We start from the raw sequence: 9637 nt of genomic DNA, 5'->3' as shown, positions 1-9637 counted from the left end.
CTAATCTAGACAGTATGTAACTACTTAAGTTTAACCATAGGTGTCCTAAGTCATATATACCATATAACGTCTCGTTATCCGATGCGTTTCGCCTAATTGCTTACTAATGGGTTCCTCAAACTAGACAGTAAGTAACTACTTAAGTTTAACTATAGGTGTCGTAAGTCCTTTAGACCGTTTAAGTCCTGTTACCATACGCGTTTCACCCATTGGCTTCCTCAGGGGTATATAAGCGTACATAGCTTTGGTTAAAGGTAAGTATACAGCAATAACTCAGAGAGGTTCAAGGTAGGATTGACTGATGCATAAGTAAAGGGTATTGTGAGGTGTTGGGATAAATACCAGGTATACGTAGGGCTGTGGGATTGGGTCCTTATTACCATTTATCTCAGATATAGAGCTTGGTCTAATGTTTGTTCTGGGTGGTGGGATTAATGGTGGAGCAGCGAGGATACTCGTAGGCCGCATAATGCTGACTGAATAGGTGGCAGCATACATGCTACACATACATGTTATGTGCTGTAATAGTTGTCATGTCATTTCAATGTAAAGCAGCGTACAGTTGTTGGACAATTATCTCTGGAAACAATATTTCTTGATGGTTTCCAGTGACAGTAGAAGAAATGAGTGGTTTATAGACAGTGCAGCTGAGTTGTATGGAGAGGGCAGGAAGGAGAAGCGCCCTGAGAAACAATCCATGGTGAAATATTATCACTGCCACGCAAGGACAAGGGTGGCCATGTGCAATGAATTGTTTGTTCCTGGGAAGGGGATAGATTTCATTATTTCTAAGATGTATAAAATCATTAGAGATCAGGAAATCCAGGAAAAACACTAAATTCTGGAATGAGGAGTGTCTCTGAACTCTAGGAAAACATTCAGACTTTGCTTTAATGTTTTAAGAATGGCGGGACTTTGATTTGAATTTATTTTATATATTATTTATTATTATTATTTATTTATTTATTTATTTTAGAAGTGTTTTGTACAGAATATTGTAAATATTGTGATATATTATGTTCTATGAGTTTCTCTTTGTTTTTACAATAAAAATATTCATAGGGTATGACTACGGTTGGCCAAAGTGGATTATCAAACGATTGTTGAGGGAGCGCTGTACATGATCATTCATCCTGGGTGACATCTGTCATGTATACATAGAAGATGGATAAGCACAATTACAATGCCAGCGGAGGGATGGTAAAATGTCATGAAGCATCTCTCTTACCAGTCCAATCCTTCTCAAATCCAGATATACACAATTCAGGCCAATCCTAAAATTCTCACCGCTCATTCAGCACAGGGATAAGCATTAATGTCCCCATCGCCTTCTGAAATCCCTGTGCATGTGGCCAGTTCACCCATCAGGCTGGAAACTTTTGTCATTTCACGTGTGAATTTCAAAGGACAGACATTAAAGCGTACCTGAACTCATAAACTTCACGTTACATAAAAAGGTAGACAAACCTTTTATGTTAAGTAAAAATTATGATGTTTGATTTTTAAATGCAACACCCTTTTTTAAAAAAAAAGGGTGCAGCACCCACCTAGGCGAACAAGAGTGAATGGGAGCCCAAAGCCTCCCGGGATACCTACGTCACGCATTCCAGGAAGCTCTTAGGTGCTTCTTCTGCGCATGCCTGAGCATCTCGAGCATGCGCAGAAAAACCTTTTTGTAAAAAGATTTGCAGATTTGAAGTTTTTTTTCCATCCTACATCACCCGATCTCGCGCTTGGGTCGGGTGACGTAGGAAGAAGTACCCAGAAGAAGAGGAAAAGATGGCGCCGCCCAGCGCGCCGGCTCAGGGACAGATGCTGGGACAACGCGGGACCCGACGGAAATCATCCCCGGATGGATCGGTGTGCCCTGTGGGATTGAAGGTAAGTGTGTGTGTTTTTGTTTTTTTTTTGTTTTAGGCAGTTTTTAGTTTAGTTCCTCTTTAAATTGTAAGTCAGGTTTGAACACATTATTAATATTAATAATAATAATAATAATAATAAAAACAGAATTTATATAGCACCAACATATTACGCAGCGCTGTACATTAAATAGGGGTTGCAAATGACAGAAAGTGACACAGGAGTAGGAGAGGAGCCCGCTTACACACAATGCTGCAACTTTCTTTGTAATGCACGTCAACGCATGGTGTTTGTTTTGATGGATTTCCATTGATTTGATCATCACCTGAAGAACACACTGACAGTCCTGCTGACAATGCTTATTGTGTGCAGTACATTGTCCTTGTAGTATAAAAACATAAATTCACTTGTTATTTATTAGTTTAGCCCCCTGCGCTGTGTATCCCTCTCCTTCCAGCTATCATCAAACTGACCTGATAAAAAATAGTTTGTGATTCAACAATAATGAAGCTGCTGAGCTCATTCCTCTGCTTACTCGGATCTCTCCACATGTACATGCAACACATCTGATTGGGTCTCAGTGCTTTTCCTCACTTTGTCAGAGTGCTGCAATTCAAACAAAAGCTAACATCAAGCTAAATTCAAGTAGTTAGAAAAAAAAGAAAACTTTTTTCTTATAACACCAAGCAGAGACTTGTCCAAGGTGCTGAATCCTCCATAGCTGTCAGTTTGAAGTGGAAGTACGGTGGATCTGATAGCAGCAGAACATAAACCATGCTGTATATTATTACCACTTATTATTATTATTATTATTATTATTAATAATGGCGGATTATATAGCGCCAATATATTACGCAGCACTCTACATGAAATAGGGGTTGCAAATGACAGACATATACAGAGAGTGACACAGTGTGCAGGTGAATGTGTCTGCATTCACATGAACTGTACATATGTCGTTGCTAACGGTTGAGGTCAGAGCAAAGCTTCGTGCACTTCATTTTATCAGCAGATGATCACTGTCTGCTGACCATGACCACCCAATGAACCTAAACACTGCCCCCAAATATTTGCCTGCACCTGCTGCATATTGTCAAGGAACAGAGATAAACTGAACTGTGCGTGGGCACCTTGTAGACATTCCGAAAAGAGAAACTTTTTGAAAGAAATCTTTTTAGCTTTAATGGCACAAAGTGCACTCATGAAAGGACTAAGGACCAGTGTTTCTGAACCAGGGTTCCTGTAGGGGGCGCTAGGGGAGCAATGAGCAGTTTTTGCCTCTCAGGTCAATATAGGTGACCCCAATGATCTTTTTTGGCTATCTGTAAGGGTGACATTCAGTGATGTAAGAGGCATTCTTCCCACTGACCACCACACTAATATACTGTGAGCTGTGGAGATTGTAATTATAGGGGGTTCCCTGAAGATCTGAAAGTTATTTCAAGGATTCCCTCATAAAAAAATTGTCAAGTAACACTAAGATAAGGGGTCACCATCATTTTTTCTTTTCATCTTTGATGTTTGTACTTTTTATTGTTACGTGACAGCAGTGACACCTCCATGCCTATTACCTCTTCCTATTTATTTCCTAAATTATTTATTACATTATAAACGATAGAAAAAAATACAATTTTGATAAGTTTGTTTTAAAGCGGAAGTAAACTCCTAACATCACACTTACCTTTAATCCAGCAGATCCGTCGATGGCGCTGGTCCTTCTTGCGATCCGGTCCGCGTCGTCCTGGGATTCTTCCTCATCCTGGCTCCATCTTCTATCTTGTCGTCTGGTCTTATTGCTCCGACATCCAATCTCGCACTGCGCAGGTGTGACATAGCCACTGTAAAGGGCAAAATAAAAAAGCCGATCCCACTGCGCATGCGTGAGATCACTTTCCCCTTGGAGGAAAAGATTCCCTTTATGTGAATCCCTGAGATCAGAGCGCAGAAGGAGCAGCCAGAGCCTCCCGGGATTAAGGCTTGATCCCTGTGACGGTGCTGCACCCCACCAACATTTTTACTTTATATATATATATATATATATATATATATATATATATATGTATATACAGTATATATATATTGAGTTTAGACCTATTTTAACTTACAAAGTGGATTTACCAATAAAGTCAATGCACAGTGATGTTCCTTATAAGAATGCTTTTAAACATTTCCCACAGACTTAGCTCAGTGTTAGCAGCGATAAAGAGCTCTTTGGCTTAGAATTTATCTCAATGGAGCTGAGGATTTCAATGACTTAAAGTGCCTGATTTATTAAAGCTCTCCAAGGCTGGAGAAGATACGCTTTCATTAGTAAAGCTGGGTGATCCAGCAAACCTGGAATGGATCTGCTCCAGGATTCAAAACATTTGTTAGCAAATATCAAATGACTTTTAAAAAACTATTCCAGGTTTTCTGGATCACACAGCTTCACTGATGAAAGCGTATCTTCTCCAGTCTTGGAGAGCTTTAATAAATCAGGAGTATGAAGTCCCTTGCCTGCCTGTGAGATATTCATGATATCCAGATAGGTTTTCATAGAAACTTCTCTCATTTCTATAATAAAGCATTGGAACCCCTGTAAGGTTTTTATTGCTCTCTGCTATGCACGCTTGGGGTGAAAGCTTCTCCTGGATATTGGTCTGACCACGTTCTGCAGAATCGATCCGCCATAATGTAATTCAAGCAATGCTGCTTATATAGGGAAAGCGTCTATTTATGCAGCTTTCATACCTGGGACATACCACAAAAACATTCACCAAGAATAACAATATTGAAAGCAGAGCCCAGCCAGCAATGATTACAGAAACTTTTGCATCTCTTTTATAATATTTTATATGAAGTCATTTGTATATTAGAATTTCCAGAACCATCATAATAATCATAATAACCATCTACCATAATCTATAGTATAATATATACTATATATATATATAAAATAAATATAATCTATTTTCTATTTGCACATACCATTCGTTTTCATTGGCAATCCAGACATTGCACATCTGTTGCACATGGGTTGCATTGCATTATAATGCATTATGGATTGCGGTGTGCTGTTTTGGCAAAGCGCTGCATGTCTGTTTTTATTTGTGCCTTTTGGTGTGTAGGTAATACATTTATGTGAAAGGAGTGCTTTAACAGAACAACTTCTACAACAACTAATAATGCAACAAATCATAATAAATAAATACAAGATTGTCACAGGAGACATTTTGTAACTTGTTGTCAATAATCGCTTCCAGTTTCGGCCTTTATCCAGCCACAGTTTTCTATGCCTTCACGTTTTCCACAATTCTTTTCCTAGAAATCTCTTGGCCTCTCACAATCTGCACAGAAGTTGAAATGGCTGTGATATACAGAATATGTGGATATAGGATATAGGGGCTTTGTGCTGTTGTACATTGCAGTTGTGGTTACACATGTGTGCTACATGAATGTAATTTTAATGACATAAATGGGGTTGATAGTATATTTAATGAATCCCAGTCATTTCAGAATTTACAGAACACATAGGAAAATGCAGTAAATACTGATAAACCTTACGTAGCTGACTTGCAGGACAATCTTTTTTCGGCTTGTAGATCCATTAATCTACAAGAGATTTGTAGGCCAAAGAAGCATCATGAGAGTTATAAATGATTATGATGTTTTATTGCAGCGTCAGCAAGAATTTCATTATTTTTATTGTAGATGAATGCTGTGTCTGACCCACATAAAGAAAAAAAAGGACAGTCAGAGGGCCCTCTACAATGAAATATTGCTGCAGTTGGGCATTTTGCTGAGAATTCTCCTTTGGCGCCAGACATAGACTTGTGACGGCTGCACAACTTACACTGAGCGCATTACCCTAATTTATTAAAGATAGACCATGGCCCTGACTTATTAAAGATCTCCAAGGCTACAGAGAATACACTTGGAACCTGTAATGGATTTCATAAAGTTATTTGCTCTTTGCCAGCAAATGTTTTGAATCCTGGACCAGATCCATTCCAGGTTTGCTGGAAGCAGAAGTGAGAGGGACGGGAGATTTGGTTAAAAACCAGGGACTGTTCTTATAAAGCCCATCAGATGTACAGACCTAAGAAATGGGCACAGCAGCTGTATAATGATGGGAACTGGGCACCGGTATGGTGGGAACCTCTCGTAATGACCACAACAAGTGTGCAGACCTAGGATTTCAGTGCAGGGTTGGTGAACCCCTCATATTGGGCACAACAGGTGTATAGTTATGGAAAGTGGGCACCGGGAGCTCCTCATAATGTGTATGATTATGGGAAGTGGGCATAGGTATGGTGGGAGCTCCTCATAATGGGCACAGCGGCTGTATAGTGATGAGAACTGGGCACTGGTATGGTGGGAGCTCCGGCACAGCGGCTGTATAGTGATGGGAATTGGGCACTGGTATGGTGGGAGCTCCTCATGATTGGCACAGGGGCTGTATAGTGATGGGAACAGGGCACGGATATGTTGGGAGCTCCTCATAATGGGCACAGCAGCTGTATAGTGATGGGAATTGGGCACTGATATGGTGGGAGCTCCTCATAATGGGCACAGCCATTGTACACACCTGGAAACCCAGTACAGGATTGGTGATATCTTTCATATTGGTCACAGGAGCAGAGCTGGTATCTAGCACAGAGATTTGACGAGTTTCTGAGAGATGGAAGAAGCTGCAAGAAGATTTATTTCTCCTGTAATAAGCAGAATTAGAAATAATAACCAATGCGCTGTCTTTGAATTACCCAGAACTCTGACACATATTATTTCTGTAGGTGGGTGTTGGTGGAACCACAGCAATTTAAATTGGATTATACATTGGATAAAATAGGTGTTCAGACTACACGGATCACATCCATGCTTTGTGCTTCATACTTTCTGGATTCTGCCCAAGCAGGGATTTTAATGGGCTGACTTTTTATTATTATTAAACAGGATTTATATAGCGCCAACATATTACACAGCGCTGTACATTAAATAGGGATTGCAAATGACAGACTAATAGAGTGATACAGGAGGAGAGAACCCTGCCCCGAAGAACTTACAATCTTTTAAAGGTACAACCCAGGCTAAATAATTTGTTATGGGAAGTTATGTGTCTCCAATGCTTCTTTATATCCAACCAGTGTATTGTGTCCAATCCTGCACATAAAGGTAACTAGGAACCCCAGTCTGGTGATTCTGCAGGGGACTGAATAACTTTTCCTATAATGGTTTACTGACGGATTTTATTCTATAACTGCATTAAAAGAATGATGTACAGCCTGGGAGGGACACGTTTCCTGGAGTGTGATAGCTGACAAGTCACACGTCACTGCATATGTTGGAGCTATTTCCATCAGTCAGTTCATTTTGCGGTAGCGACCTATTAGTGAGGAGTACAGAGTGTCTCGGGAGCATTGAGCAAGGTGTGAGAATAATACCGATGATACTTCTATCAAATCTCACTAGCACAGAGCTGTATTGTCCTCTATGACCCCTCCTGAGATAATAGAGAAGTGCAAGAGTTATACTGATCACACAATATGGGGAATATAAAACCTCCCTGGATGATGTTATGTAATGATGGTATTCATTTCCAGTTACTGACAATGAGCTTCCTATGCTGCAGAAATTCTGAACAATTACTGCAAAATACTTTTCTGCACCTTGCAATTATATAGAAATTATTTTAGGCTGGGTGTGATGACATTGTAGGCGGGTGGCAGCTCTGTATTGTGACCCAACTCCTCAGTATCCACCCAAAAACAGCCGGGTGTCTACTGAAAAGTGCCGGGTGGTGCGCCCAGCTAAAAAGGAGAACACTGCACTATTGGGCCCTACATGGAAGACATTTTTCTCAGGTTCAAAGCAGTAAAGCACAATTGTGCACAAGCAGAAATCAAAGTATGGATATGAGATGAACACGTATGATTTATATCAAAGGATCAGAAAGGTTTTCAATGCATGTCTACAAATAATAAAAATGGAACTAAGCCCCGTGCTACTCACCTGTCTCCATTCCCTGGAAGGGTGCTGCCATCTTCTTCTCTTCCTGCTATTTTGATTGTTTGGGCTTGGATGATGGAACTTCTGCGTAGGTGCACGGGAGATCATTCATTCCTGGCAGGAGAAGCTTACAATGCCAGATACCCCGAGCAATCAGGCAGGGAAAGGGGAATATTGCAGAAGAGACATCCCCTGTCCCTGCAATAATCACCGGCCTGATCATTGATTCTTATTAGTGGAACGTTAGCTTTAGATGTTTGGAAATGGTAAATGTGAAACTGATGTCTGGCCTTCTATAACAAATGTTCCGTACCTGTTTTTTAGGTGTGTGTGGCTGCTGCGGGGCGCTGCGCCCTCGTTACAAGAGGCTAGTGGATAACATCTTCCCAGAGGATTCAGAGGTAAGGAGAGAGAGAATACACAACGTGCAGGATTTATATTTATTTATGCTGAGTAAATTGCAACCATTACACCCAACGCTCTTCATTCATGCAGTGACCTCCTTCCCTCATTTACACACCTGCAGGGGGCGACACTTATACTACACCTACAGTTTTAAAATATAAATGGATTACTGATTATAACCTAATGTTATACAAGTTGCCCAGAACATAATTAGAATACATTTAATAAATGTTCTTCAAGACTGGAAAAGATAGAGCAGAGTATATCATTAGGGTTCGAGGTTGCTGGGGGGTCCTTGAGCAATGATAAGTTTGTGCCTCTCAGGTTAGTATAAGTGACACTAATGATCTTTTTGGCTATCTGTAAGTTTGCCATTCTTCTCCATGACCAGATGAATTCATGCCACTGACCACCACACTAATGTACTGTGATCTGTGGATATAATATTTATAGACCTGAAAGTTATTTCCATGTTAAAAAGTTCCAGTAACACCGAGATAGACTCCTGTGGGAGAGCCTGGGTGACCCTGCAAACCTTTAAAAGGATTTGCTAAAAAAAAAACATTTTTAATCCTGGACCAGATCGATTCCAGGTTTGCTGGATCTCCCAGGTTCTCCCATAGTGGTCTGTCTTCCTTTAATAAATCAGGCCAAAATAACACCGTGGTGTATGGTGTTTCAATTATTTATATGTTTTTTAACAATCAGTATTTGAGCTTTGAAACAATCTAACAGTGACCTTCGGAAATACAAGCACTGTGGAGTAACTTGTTCTGCAGCTTAGATAACTCTGTTCCCCCTCTCAGCCGTGATTCATTAACCTACCAGCCCTCCTCTTCCCCTTCTAAGGTCAGTAAGGGCTTGGGAATGGTATTTTCTGCTTTATATGTCCCTATGTAAATGTCCATAGCCTGACCGCAGGTTTATATTGAACACATCACCATCTCCATTATTCAATTCCCATGTATTTGTAATCTTAATATGTCTATGGTCACTTTGCTGCAGTGGCATTTTCCCTTTCTCCTGATACCACTGATCTGCTTGTATTCAGCCCAGCATAGGGGAACATAAAACACGTATAAATATTTGTCACTTGTTATATGACAATCTGTCCTCTGAATGAGCTCTGCCTGCCCAGACATTTGCCCGGGGTAAGGAGAATATTCTGCCATCAGACAGAATGTGATGCTGAGAAGGTCGGGGTGGAAGTCATTGGATTTCTGAGCGTTATATAGAGAAAGAAGCAGCAAACCCCAGGGAGATGGAGAGCCGCCATATTTACAAAGGGCCGGGCACATCATAGTATTTGGGGCTTTACAGGTCAGGATGGGTATTCTGAGCATATTGAGATAAAATATTTTTTTTATGGTCATTGATGTGCAATCCC

The 9637-nt window shown here is 40.5% G+C and overlaps 1 protein-coding gene across 1 annotated transcript in view; it reads left to right on the top strand.

Moving 5' to 3' along the window:
• The first annotated feature begins 8169 nt into the window (after positions 1-8169).
• The window catches only part of EFR3B (EFR3 homolog B), a 43367-nt gene continuing 41899 nt past the window's right edge, over positions 8170-9637 (top strand). The window contains exon 1 of the mRNA XM_072409002.1: positions 8170-8246. The gene's annotated coding sequence lies outside the window, so the exon portion shown is untranslated. The remainder of the gene's footprint in view (positions 8247-9637) is intronic.

This window comes from Pyxicephalus adspersus, chromosome 4, assembly GCF_032062135.1.
Source record: "Pyxicephalus adspersus chromosome 4, UCB_Pads_2.0, whole genome shotgun sequence".
Classification (NCBI taxonomy): domain Eukaryota; kingdom Metazoa; phylum Chordata; class Amphibia; order Anura; family Pyxicephalidae; genus Pyxicephalus; species Pyxicephalus adspersus.
The sequence above is the reverse complement of the archived record's forward strand: the minus strand, read 5'-3'. Positions and strand labels throughout refer to the sequence as shown.